The 14,096-nt window shown below is 38.6% G+C and overlaps 1 protein-coding gene across 1 annotated transcript in view; it reads left to right on the top strand.

Annotated features, from left to right (window-relative positions):
• Positions 1–549: 549 nt before the first annotated feature.
• The window catches only part of LOC134670685 (prostatic acid phosphatase-like), a 50,871-nt gene continuing 37,324 nt past the window's right edge, over positions 550–14,096 (top strand). Inside the window, exon 1 of the mRNA XM_063528501.1 lies at positions 550–677. The gene's annotated coding sequence lies outside the window, so the exon portion shown is untranslated. The remainder of the gene's footprint in view (positions 678–14,096) is intronic.

Raw genomic sequence — 14,096 nt, 5'->3', positions numbered from 1 at the left:
TGTGTGAGGATACATCCTACATGGATGTATCCTTCTTTTCCAGCCTTTCATTGTTTTTAGGGTTCCGTACCTTGAAAGGAAAAAACCGGATAAGTGAGAGTCGGATTAGCCTTCTGGGTTCCGTACTTTTTAGTATTTGTTGTTACAGCGGCAACAAAAGTACATCGTCTGTGAAAATTTCAACTGTATAGCACGGTTCATGAGATACAGCCTGTCACTGACAGACATACAGACTGACAGACATACAGACAGGCAGACGGACAGTGGAGTCTTAGTAATAGGGTCCTGTTTTTACCCTTTGGGTACGGAACCCTTATAGGATTATTGACTCACATTTATAGACGGGTCTAACGCGAAATTTATTCAATTAAGTACCTTTATTTACCGACGTTTCGCGTTAGACCCGTCTATAAATGTGAGTTAATATGTGTTCAAAACGCGAAGGTTTTAAACCTTATAAGATTATTTTGATGTCCGTCCGTCATAAAGAAATAGCTAGCCCGTTTTTAAACGCTTCATAATGCAGTATCTATTATAAGCAGTCCGTGGCGACTAACGCGCGCTCGCGCAGCTATTCGTTCAGTATTACTCCGGTACTCGTTGTGAACTAATCAATAATTAGTATAGTGATAATTGTATTTATTTATTTAGTTTGTATAGTGCATTTTTAAGTTAAGGTACGTATTTTCTTAATTAAGATATTACGAAATACCATCACTGCATTTCATACATTTTATAACCTGGCGAAATTTGTAGGTAATTGTGTAAAATTAGTAAACACTTTAATAATGTACCTACCCACATGAAATTTTATTATTAAATTTATTTTTTTTGTAAGCGCTAAGAGTTTTATCTAGTCCATATTTTTTTACTAATAAATACGTAAAGATCTCTTCAATTAAATGAATTCTTAATACTAACGTAAACATGAGGAGGTAATTATGTCAAAAATGTTTATTTCGGTAGTATAAATAAATAATTAAATAAATATTAGAAGGTCATTCTTACACACATTGATTAAGTCCCATGGTAAGCTCAAGATAGCTTGTGTTGTGGGTACTCCAACGATAAATATATCTCTCTCGTCAACCAAATAACTGCCCTTACCAGGATTCGAACCCAAGACCATTGGCTTCACATGCAGGGTCACTACCCAATAGGCCAGACAGGCCAGACAGGCCAGAGTCGAATCGTCTGTCGGTAGTATAAATCATTAATTAAAAAAAACTGTAGCAGTATTGTTGTATTGTATACTAATGACAAACTACCAGTATAAGATTGCTGATTAACTAAAATATTACTTTTCAATTTGGTTCGAGCCTGTTTCACGGCCGACAGTCGATCGCCTTTACCAAGTACCGCTCACATTCAACAAATGTGACGTTCCACGGTAAAGGTACCCTATGACGGTCGGCACTTACTCTGTTATTAAGAACGCACCTATACCACAGATTACATAATAGTTCTTACGAACTTATACTAATACGGTGCTACGTGAAGTGATAGCCAACTGTCATAAGGTATCTAAGACACGTGGAACGTCACAAATTATAATTAAAATACGTCACGGTTCGGTTTTAAATGACTGGTACCGAATAGTTTACGTTGAATATAGCCTTGACAAAATTTATTAGCACACAAATCAAGTTATTTATTGAAAATAACCTTATAAATATCCCTGGGTACTGGACGCTGTGGTCACTTTTAGCGACTTCTTGATACGACCAACAAAAGACGTTCTCCCATCTTAAATGCCAACGCATTTGCAACCCCTCTGGTGTTGCCGGTGTCCATGGACAACGGTAACTGCTTATCATCAGGCGATTGAGGTCATCCATTAATTATGAGTACTTACATTTTGGGGAGGGGGGTCAAGAAAATGAGACAAATGTTGTGACAAGGAGAGGGGCGAGTCACAAACTTTGTGACGTCACTTTACCTTTACGAGTATCAGTAACAAAAAAAAACTGGTCAAGTGCGAGTCGGACTCGCCTTTCAAGGGTTCCGTACATCACACAATTTTCAACATTTTTTTTGTACGTGAAACGTCTTGAAAAACCCGAATGGGTCAATCAAAAACCAGATGTAACATGAAGTTTTCTGGCGTGGTGGCTTATATATTTACATCTCTGCAGATTAAATGCCGAACAATAGTACAAGTGTCCAAATGCGTAGAGCTGAAAACAGTGAAAACTCGAGCGTCCGACGGGTCGCACTTCCTACAACTTCCAAAAGTGTTTTAAAAGCGAAGGCCGAAGAGAGATAATACCTACAGGGTGGCCAAAAATAAAAGTGTATTTCCGTAGCCAGGTTTTGGGATTATACTGAGCAACTTTAAGTATGGGACCAACCCCGAAATCGCGAAAAAAGACCCTCCCATATCCTCCCATAGAAAACGGACCAGCCTAAATGTATGAAACAGCCAAATTTTTCCTCGCGATTTCAGGGTTGCACGTTGGCAACGGGAATACACTTAGTTTATTTTTTAGCCACCCTGTAGTATGTGTGTTTTGTAGCCTAGTGCTTTTTAAAACACGTAACAATAGTAACCTAATCAATCAGTACAGTCAGCAACAGAAGTTGCTAAGCGGGTGAGTGGTTTAAAATGATCTGGACGCGACTTTATAGTTAAGACAATAAGAGCATGTCAAGGCGAGGCTTTTAACAACTCGCCCGCTTAGCAACTTCTGCTGTTGACTGTACTACAAGTACCATTGCGGCTATGTGCCAGTTACAGCCTAGTCGCATTTTTTGTCTTCAGTCCGACTCACGCTTGAAGCTAAAGGCACGCCACTTTGGGACGCTTCGGACCTTCGGCCTTATGCGGATATCGGCCTATGGCCTTCGCAATAGCTGTCTACATCACGTTTCACTTAAACCATTGCGGCTGTGTCCCTAAAAAAACGTTAACCGCATTTATGTTCTTAAATCCGACTCACGCTTGACTCTAGATTTCTAATAGGTTTTCCTGTCATCTTTAGGTAAAGGACTATTTCGTGTATTTTTTTCAGAATTTTAGACCCAGTAGTTTCGGAGATAGAGGGGGGGGAATGGTCATTTTTTGTCTATTTTCTTGAATAACTTCTAAACTTTTTATCCTAAATTTATAACAAAAATATATTTGAGATTCTCAAAATGAGCTCTTTCGTTTGATATGTAACACGATATAGTTTTCAAAAATTTGTTTTTTAAATTTATCGTTTACCCCCCAAAAGTAGCCCCTATGTTTAAAATTCATTTGTTGACGTTACATATCCGTCTTTGGGTCACAGACTTACATATGTGTACCAAATTTCAACTCTATTGGTTCGGTAGTTTCGGAGCAAATTGGCTGTGACAGACGGACAGACGGACAGACAGACGCACGAGTGATCCTATAAGGGTTCCGTTTTTTCCTTTTGAGGTACGGAACCCTAAAAATAAGTAAGAATTTAAATTATTTTATTCGCTGTAAGGTTATAAAACAAGTTTTTGGAACGATAATCGTTTTTAGGGTTCCGTACCTCAAAAGGAAAAAACGGAACCCTTATAGGATCACTCGTGCGTCTGTCTGTCCGTCTGTCCGTCTGTCACAGCCAATTTGCTCCGAAACTACCGGACCAATAGAGTTGAAATTTGGTACACATATGTAAGTCTGTGACCCAAAGACGGATATGTAACGTCAACAAATGAATTTTAAACATAGGGGCTACTTTTGGGGGGTAAACGATAAAATTAAAAAACAAAGTTTCGAAAACTAGATCGTGTTACATATCAAACGAAAGAGCTCATTTTGAGAATTTCAAATATATTTTTGTTATAAATTTAGGATAAAAAGTTTAGAAGTTATTCAAGAAAATAGACAAAAAATGACCATTCCCCCCCCTCTATCTTCGAAACTACTGGGTCTAAAATTCTGAAAAAAAATACACAAAATAGTCCTTTACCTAAAGATGACAGGAAAACCTATTAGAAATCTAGAGTCAAGCGTGAGTCGGATTTAAGAACATAAATGCGGTTAACGTTTTTTTAGGGACACAGCCGCAATGGTTTAAGTGAAACGTGATGTAGACAGCTATTGCGAAGGCCATAGGCCGATATCCGCATAAGGCCGAAGGTCCGAAGCGTCCCAAAGTGGCGTGCCTTTAGCTTCAAGCGTGAGTCGGACTGAAGACAAAAAATGCGACTAGGCTGTAACTGGCACATAGCCGCAATCGTACTTGTAGTACAGTCAACAGCAGAAGTTGCTAAGCGGGCGAGGTGTTCAAAACCTCGCCTTGACATGCTCTTATTGTCTTAACTATAAAGTCGCGTCCAGATCATTTTAAACCACTCACCCGCTTAGCAACTTCTGTTGCTGACTGTACTGATTGATTAGGTTACTACTGCACTAGGTATACAGGGTGGCTAAAAAATAAACTAAGTGTATTCCCGTTGCCAACGTGCAACCCTGAAATCGCGAGGAAAAATTTGGCTGTTTCATACATTTAGGCTGGTCCGTTTTCTATGGGAGGATACTTATTTTTTCGCGATTTCGGGGTTGGTCCCATACTAAAAGTTGCTCAGTATAATCCCAAAACCTCCCTGGCTACGGAAATACACTTTTATTTTTGGCCACCCTGTAGGTATTATCTCTCTTCGGCCTTCGCTTTTAAAACACTTTCGGAAGTTGTAGGAAGCGCGACCCGTCAGACGCTCGAGTTTTCACTGTTTTCAGCTCTACGCATTTGGACACTTGTACTATTGTTCGGCATTTAATCTTCAGAGATGTAAATATATAAGCCACCACGCCAGAAAACTTCATGTTACATCTGGTTTTTGATTGACCCATTCGGGTTTTTCAAGACGTTTTACGTACAAAAAAAATGTTGAAAATTGTGTGATGTACGGAACCCTTGAAAGGCGAGTCCGACTCGCACTTGACCAGTTTTTATTTGTTTAATTTTCCCTCCCAAACTGTTTTGGGTTAAGAACTAATATGGGGCATTATCTATAAAAAGGGACCTTATTGTCGATGGCGCTTATGCCGCACAGCGTAGCGCGGCATTGTATTTATATCGGAACATCGTTAATAATGGCGTAAGCGCCATCGACAATAAGGTCCCTTTTCATAGATAACGTCCCATATTTATTTTGATTTTGATAAAATATTAAGTAAATATTTGCCGATTTCGTTCAAAACATGTGACGTCACACCAGGGGGGAGGGGTTTGCCAAATGTTACCAAGTGCGACAAGGGAATCTAAGGGAAGGGAAGACATTTCGTCGGCAACATTAAATAAATAAATATTATAGGACATTTTTACACAAATTGACTAAGCCCCACGGTAAGCTCAAGAAGGCTTGTGTTGTGGGTACTCAGACAACGATATATATAATATATAAATACTTAAATATATAGAAAACAACCATGACAAATATCTGTATCATAATACAAATAAATGCCCTTACCAGGATTCGAACCCGGGACCATCGGCTTCATAGGCAGGGTCACTACCCACTACATCAGACCGGTCGTCAAACAATGCTCCTTATGACATATGATAAGCCGTCTAGGTCTAGGGTTACCAGATACAAATTTGGGTTTTCCTGACAATATTCCTGGTCTGCGAATATTTTGCTTGATGCATTGTTTATATGTATTAATTTACTTTTGGAAATTTGAATAATATGTTTGCTAATTCACAAAATTTCTGACATTTTTGTGTTTCGCCCGCATTCCTGACAAACGGCCAAAATTCCTGACATCTGGTAAACCAAATCTAGGTCTCCTTTTGAATAGTTATAAGATGACGTTTATGTAAAAACCTATTACATAGTATATATATGGGAGATTCAAGATAGAAATATACAAGGAAAACTTCAGGTTTAATTGTGACTGTTGCGTTTTCTACTTGCAGTTGAACGTGCGTTATAATTATAAATAGCAGGATAATGTTGTAATACTCCTGCACTGAGAGAAAAATCATCACCAGGAATTAAAAAACAGTTCTGTACTGGGGGAAAAAATGAAGTTTTAGTAATAATTATGGACGTTTCACTATTTCTGTAAAGTTTATTTATTTCTACAAACAGCTCAGTAATCCCAAATATAATTTCAACAAATAGATAATAGAAATTGCAAGAACTAATAGAAATTGCAAAAGTCAATTTGTTCCTATTAGTTAAAACTCTCCTTGTCCCCGGATTAAGTTTATTTTTGTAATTCTAAGTGTGTTTTTGTTGTACTTTTCTCTCAGTGTGGGCCCTATTTCACCAACGCGACAGGTGCGACAATTCGACAAGTCTCATTGTTGCTGGCCTCACAGGCATCCATGGGCTACGGTTACCGCTTACCAGCGGGCGGGCCGTATTCCCGTTTGCCACCATCATTGTATTATTTAAAAACTTTATCATATCGGCAAAAAACAGATATGTATTTCTCTTGCGATGTTTATGATGATAATGATGACAATTGTCACAAGATTTCAAAGAACTTTCGGTAATTCTCGACAGCAAATGAGTTATGTGTCGGAATTTCGTGACAATTGTCGTATTTCTTGTGACAATTGCCATTAGATTCGCAAAATAAGTACTTATTAACTGGCGATATAGTGGAGTATTTTTTTAATTAACATGTTGGTGGCAAACAGCCATACCGCCCGCTGATGGTAAGAGTTACCGTAGCCTATGGAGGCCTGTGACGTCAGTAACAGTGATGTCGACAATTGTCGGACCTGTCACGTTGGTGAAATAGGGGCCTGGGCCTATTTATTCCACTTGACAGTTGTCAGCTGACAATGACAATGTCAATGTTTGTTTACTTGGACTAGCAATGTACGGTGAATTGTCAAGGTCTTCTTCTCTTCTTCCTGGCGTTATCCCGGCATTTTTGCCACGGCTCATGGGAGCCTGGGGTCCGCTTGACAACCAAACCCATGATTTGACGTAGGCACCAGTTTTTACGAAAGCGACTGCCATCTGACCTTCCAACCCAGAGGGGAAACTAGGTCTTATTGGGATTAGTCCGGTTTCCTCACGATGTTTTCCTTCACCGAAAAGCGACTGGCAATTATCAAATGATATTTCGTACATAAGTTCCGAAAAACTCATTGTACGAGTCGGGGTTTGAACCCGCGACCTCCGGATAGAAAGTCGCACGCTCTTACCGCTAGGCCACCAGCGCTCCGTAATTGTCAGCGTACCTAAGGTATCAATACAATTACCAGCTTTACAAGCTTGTAATACAAGCGGATGTCACTTTTTGACAGCTTTTGTTAGATACTGATTTAGATGCGATTTTATTGATTTGAAAGCAGGCTTTCTAGCGGTGGTTCTGAGGCATGTTTCATCAAAATCGATTCATTCGTTTTGTTGCGTTGAGGGTTCTTTATAATTTTTACTTTTACTTGTTGATAGTCGAGTTTAGCGAGCGTTAACACTAAATGAGTCTACGACACGGTACATTAAGTTCATTTGAAATAAATTAGGCATGATTAAAACAAAGATAGCCATACTTGCACAGTGAAACCTAGATAACACGAAAATAGAAGAAAACGATAAAAATTCGTATTAGGTACCTATTCATGTATCATGTACTTATTATAAAGGTTTTATTTTTGTTCGAATAGAAGCGGTTTCGATTCGATTAAAACATTTAAAACTAGTGGCTGTATGATCTGTATCACGATATCTATGATCACGATAAGCTTAAAAAAATCAAAATAAAAAAACCGGGCAAGTGATGCGAGTCGGACTCGCGCATGAAGGGTTCCGTACCATAATGCAGAAAAAAAGGCAAAAAAAAAACGGTCACCCATCCAAGTACTGACCCCGCCCGACGTTGCTTAACTTCGGTCAAAAATCACGTTTGTTGTATGGGAGCCCCACTTAAATCTTTATTTTATTTTGTTTCTAGTATTTGTTGTTATAGCGGCAACAAAAATACATCATCTGTGAAAATTTCACGGTTCGTGAAATACAGCCTGGTGACAGACGGTATTTCACGGTTCGTGAAATACAGCCTGGTGACAGACGGACGGACGGACGGACGGACGGATGGACAGCAGAGTCTTGGTAATATAGTCCCGTTTTACCCTTTGGGTACGGAACCCTAAAAATACATAAGCGAACTCACAAGGGGTCTTGTGCGCCATAGGGGTGTCCCTACTGGCTATCATGCCATTTATGCCTATTTCCGCAATCTTTAACTTTTCCAAAAACAACCTGTTCAAATAATTTCACGAGGTTTTGAGAAATGCGACCTACAGAGGAGAACATCTGGACATACGAAAGCATATTTACCTAAGCTGAAATGGAGACCTTCGCTAACGCTCGGTCAATGAGTTACAGAGGTTAATAACTAATTTTAAATAAGGATTAGAATTAGGTAACCTATCCGTTTATCTGCACGCCGCGCCGTTAAAGATAATATGCCATTTAATCGTAACTTAAGCAAGACATAACACTCATAACAGTATGATAAATAAAAGATAATAAATAAACACAATGAAACCAGAAAACCGGCCTAATTAACCGCTTCCTACTTCACAATCGGTTTTTAACTACAGCCAATATCTGTTAATTATCGGCTTACTTCATTCAAACTGGTTTCAGGCAGTGTGAACCGGGTATGTTTAGGTACGATATAGCTATCAAAAGTAGTGTATGGTTTGACCCACAGGTCTAGAATGACGCTTAGGCCGAAAGATACCTATTGAAGTGTGCGGCAGACCCTCCCCCTGTTTAATATAAGGAGTTTGTTAGAAAAAATAAGACATGGTCCACCCCCTTCCACTTCCACCCTCCCCTACATAGTCTTACGTAATAAATTAATGGCGCCTCTCCACTCTCCACCTGTTCCTTGTTATGTTATTTATTTCAAAAGAACTTATTAGGTATATATAGAATCAATTAAAAACATAATCATAAAATAATGTCTGCCTCGAGCACGAAAGTACGTAAATTTGAGCGTAGGTATTTCTCCTTCAATAGATTATTTAAAAGATTTTCAAATGATATTAAAAACCACACTTGCGATATAATGTGTTTAATGACAATAATGACATCATTAAAAATTTCTCTCTCACACACACACGCAAAAAAACACACACACGCGCACATAAAAACACAACACACAGATAAAAATTATGATACGGTCATGTTCAAGCCGGTTTATTATCAAGTTCAATATTCTTGTAAAAATCTCAACGACCTATATATAATGGATAAAGCCGAGAACCTTACCTAGTGCTATATAATCAAATTTAATTTAATTTCGAATAAGTAATTTGTATGTTTCATTGTTACATTTCTGGTTTCAGTGTAGGTAAGTACGTTCCAATTGACCTGAAAGTAGCTGTATGCAATGACAGTCGACGTCAAAGATATGTTGACACTTTTCGCCTTATTACAAAGGAGTAAGGTGCAAAAGTGTAAACATATCTTTGACGTCGACTGCACTTGACCGTGGCCTAAACGGATGCATCAAACCTTGCACTTATCGCGTGTAACATTGCGGCATGACCTTCACTTATTTACTTCAGCAACATATGTATTAATACTTATTTATTAACACAGACAGATAAAGATAAAGATAAAAAATAGTTTAATTCAAGTAGGCATATCACAATGCGCTTATGAACGTCAAATAAAGGTACACCGGCTCCAACCTTACACCTCTGCCTCGAGAAGATTTAAATCCCCCCTCAATTGGAGGAGGGCATCCCAATATGGGACCGGCAACAAACTCGGCGGGAAACATCTTTTCAAAACATTATTACATCTTATATGTAGGCCTTGGTAAGCATTAAACCTCGAACTCATGCATTACCCTGCTGCTGAATGCATCGATCATGTAACTAGGTATGTAATAATCAGTAGTTTACAAACAATATGATCTATCAATAAAAAAACTGGTCAAGTGCGAGTCGGACTCGCCTTTCAAGGGTTCCGTACATCACACAATTTTCAACATTTTTTTTGTACGTAAAACGTCTTGAAAAACCCGAATGGGTCAATCAAAAACCAGATGTAACATGAAGTTTTCTGGCGTGGTGGCTTATATATTTACATCTCTGAAGATTAAATGCCGAACAATAGTACAAGTGTCCAAATGCGTAGAGCTGAAAACAGTGAAAACTCGAGCGTCTGACGGGTCGCGCTTCCTACAACTTCCGAAAGTGTTTTAAAAGCGAAGGCCGAAGAGAGATAATACCTACAGGGTGGCCAAAAATAAAAGTGTATTTCCGTAGCCAGGGAGGTTTTGGGATTATACTGAGCAACTTTTAGTATGGGACCAACCCCGAAATCGCGAAAAAATAAGTATCCTCCCATAGAAAACGGACCAGCCTAAATGTATGAAACAGCCAAATTTTTCCTCGCGATTTCAGGGTTGCACGTTGGCAACGGGAATACACTTAGTTTATTTTTTAGCCACCCTGTATACCTAGTGCAGTAGTAACCTAATCAATCAGTACAGTCAGCAACAGAAGTTGCTAAGCGGGTGAGTGGTTTAAAATGATCTGGACGCGACTTTATAGTTAAGACAATAAGAGCATGTCAAGGCGAGGTTTTGAACACCTCGCCCGCTTAGCAACTTCTGCTGTTGACTGTACTACAAGTACGATTGCGGCTATGTGCCAGTTACAGCCTAGTCGCATTTTTTGTCTTCAGTCCGACTCACGCTTGAAGCTAAAGGCACGCCACTTTGGGACGCTTCGGACCTTCGGCCTTATGCGGATATCGGCCTATGGCCTTCGCAATAGCTGTCTACATCACGTTTCACTTAAACCATTGCGGCTGTGTCCCTAAAAAAACGTTAACCGCATTTATGTTCTTAAATCCGACTCACGCTTGACTCTAGATTTCTAATAGGTTTTCCTGTCATCTTTAGGTAAAGGACTATTTTGTGTATTTTTTTTCAGAATTTTAGACCCAGTAGTTTCGAAGATAGAGGGGGGGGAATGGTCATTTTTTGTCTATTTTCTTGAATAACTTCTAAACTTTTTATCCTAAATTTATAACAAAAATATATTTGAAATTCTCAAAATGAGCTCTTTCGTTTGATATGTAACACGATCTAGTTTTCGAAACTTTGTTTTTTAATTTTATCGTTTACCCCCCAAAAGTAGCCCCTATGTTTAAAATTCATTTGTTGACGTTACATATCCGTCTTTGGGTCACAGACTTACATATGTGTACCAAATTTCAACTCTATTGGTCCGGTAGTTTCGGAGCAAATTGGCTGTGACAGACGGACAGACGGACAGACAGACGCACGAGTGATCCTATAAGGGTTCCGTTTTTTCCTTTTGAGGTACGGAACCCTAAAAACGAAGACGTGATTATCTCATTGTGCTAATTTCATACTCGTTCAAATATAGCCTGTATTACATCGAATTACAGTTCATTTTGACCCGTTTATCAAAATATATTCATACAAATATAGGTCTTTAACTGACGATTTAAGGACTAATTTTGTTTGTTTTGTTGATAGCACGTGCTGTACACGTCAGGAAACGACCCCTTTCAGTTATCTGATTGAACGTTGCTCTTAAAATACAATAACAAGATTAATATTAAGTAGACATAATATATTATCAATGTCTGCCATCCGAATGTCACCTTAAGGCCCTGGTCTCCTATTTTATGCTGTACGCGGCGTCTGGCGTCAGCGTCAACGTTTTTGAACAAAAAAGACGCTGACGTCGACGTCTAAAACAGACCACAACAGTACATCTCTATAGTAAGCATCGTGACGCAGACGCTGTAAGCTGCCGATGGCGTTTATAGGAGACCCGGGCCTTAATCTCTCGATGTATGCATTTAATTTTTTTGTCCGCCAGACACATCTTACAGACATATATATATCCGCCGGACACAGATGTAGACCAGAAGGGCTAAAATGGCCGGCTCTTTATCATTTGTCACCATGCCTGTCACGTTCTAACAAGTATATAAGCGAAAGTGACGCATGACATGACACGTGATAAAAACGCGACCATGATTATCAGGCAGGGGGCCATTTTTGAATTTCGAGCGCTAGGCTAGAATTGACAACGGGTAGTCGATACCACTATATCTATTTCCAATTTCTATCGATCGTGTTTCAATAATAGAAGTCCGCCGTTTTCTACAGATTTTCGACTGACGAAATCAAGTGCTCGAAATTCAAAAATCGGCCCCAGGATCTCTAGAAGTGTGTCGAATGCATAAAATTTATTAGACGGCAGTTTGACTTCTGACTTCTGATGCTAGTGGTATTTCTCCTAGGCGTTTATTTTTATTTATTTATTACACATACATATTATAACTTACGCTAAAACATTTTACAAGGTAATAAATACTGATACATATGACAATCACGGAGTACATAACATTGATAAAGTATTACAGTGAGATCAAACTTACACGCGTATTCGGGAAACGAGATAATCACAAGATCTAGAGACGATATAGAGATCAACTAGATTTACATTAGATATCGACTAGATGTGACTTGGATATCTAAGTCATAACTTGTCGAAATCGTTCAAGAGGACCTCCAGAATCGCGGAACAATTTCGCGGTCAAATTTGACATATCTAACTTACAAATGACTATATCTTCTCGATATCGTATCTTATTTATCTCTAGATGATCTCTAGTGTTAAAGTTAGAATAGGGCCGTTAACCTAGGCTTCAAGAAACTCGATGTTTGTGATGTTTCCAGGCAAATTCTCCATGTCAAAGCATAAACCACTTCATTGTTAAAAATTATTAAATCATCTCAAACAATTGTAAAAGTGCCTTATTATGAGCTAATTTCGTAACTTGGTGGTTTCCAATTTATACTCTGAATGTCATTATCTGCCGTGGAACATTTTTGACTTCTATTTATTCAGTTACGCAAGTCAACAGTACAGTATTTGTTTTACGAAAATCGTAACCACTATCGGCTTTTGTTTTTCTATCTTGCCAGCTGTTTCATTTTACAGTCGAGATAAAAGTAATGCAAATTATGTTGCTAATTGCTGGTATTTTTATGGAAATTTAAAATAAATGAGCAAAACGTGAAATCAGTTTTCTGACGGCATAACTGAATGTAGGTAACACGTTGCTACCTATATGGAGAAAAACAGTCCAATGTAAGTCCAAAGTAAGTCTAAAAAAAATACTTTACTTACTTACTTACTAGTTTGACGCAATGACCCAAAATGAGTCTTGGCCTCCAACACAAGACGCCATTTTACTCGGGCCTGTACGGATATGATGGTCGTATTTGTCTACGTAACAGCGTGATAAAACGGTGTCCGTCTCTTTCTATCCCGCAGAGTTAAAAAGTGACAGTTGTTTTATCACGTGGATAAAGCGATCCATATAATAGGCTTGCTGCGCGGATTCACGCCAGTCTTCACTGACGCCGAGCTCCCGGAGATCTGGGCTATAACCGCGAAAATCGAAGTTCGCAAATTGCGGGGATTATTCTCTGTCACTCTAATTACGCCTTCATTGGAGTAAAAGAGAAAGATCCCCGCAATTTGCGAATTTCGGTTTTCGCGGTAGCCGCTCTGCCTCCACTCGATCCTCTCACCGATACTTAGGACCGACAAGACGGCCAGGCAAAAAAAATACTTTATTAATTTTATTATGTTGATTTATTCTTCAAGCTCAATTCTTCATAGAAACGTAGTTACGCTCTCATTTTAAAACGACTCGCTAGATTGGTCTGATAATGTCTGCAATGCAAATACGATAATTTAATTACAAATCAAAATGCAATTCATCTGACCATTCTTTGTAATTACATAAACTAATTACGCGTATAATGACTACTGGAATCCATAATTACGTTGTTATTGTTACAATAACAAGTCATTGAAGTGATCAATGGTTTCAGATATAATAAACAATTATTTTGGATATAATAAGCGAATGAGGCGTACTATACTTATATAATAAACAATAACATGAATTTATATCTAAGTAATACAGCAAGCTGGAAAATTGCATATACACATTATGAATGGAATTCAATCATAAAGTGGCCATGCAGTTGCAATTTCCACATGAGTTCACTGGTGCCTTATGTAAACTATCAATAGGTATCTTAAGGGGCCCACTGATTAACAGTCCGATTGTTAGCTAGAACAAAATTT

The sequence above is a fragment of the Cydia fagiglandana genome, chromosome 14, assembly GCF_963556715.1.
Source record: "Cydia fagiglandana chromosome 14, ilCydFagi1.1, whole genome shotgun sequence".
Lineage (NCBI taxonomy): Eukaryota > Metazoa > Arthropoda > Insecta > Lepidoptera > Tortricidae > Cydia > Cydia fagiglandana.
The sequence above is the reverse complement of the archived record's forward strand: the minus strand, read 5'-3'. Positions and strand labels throughout refer to the sequence as shown.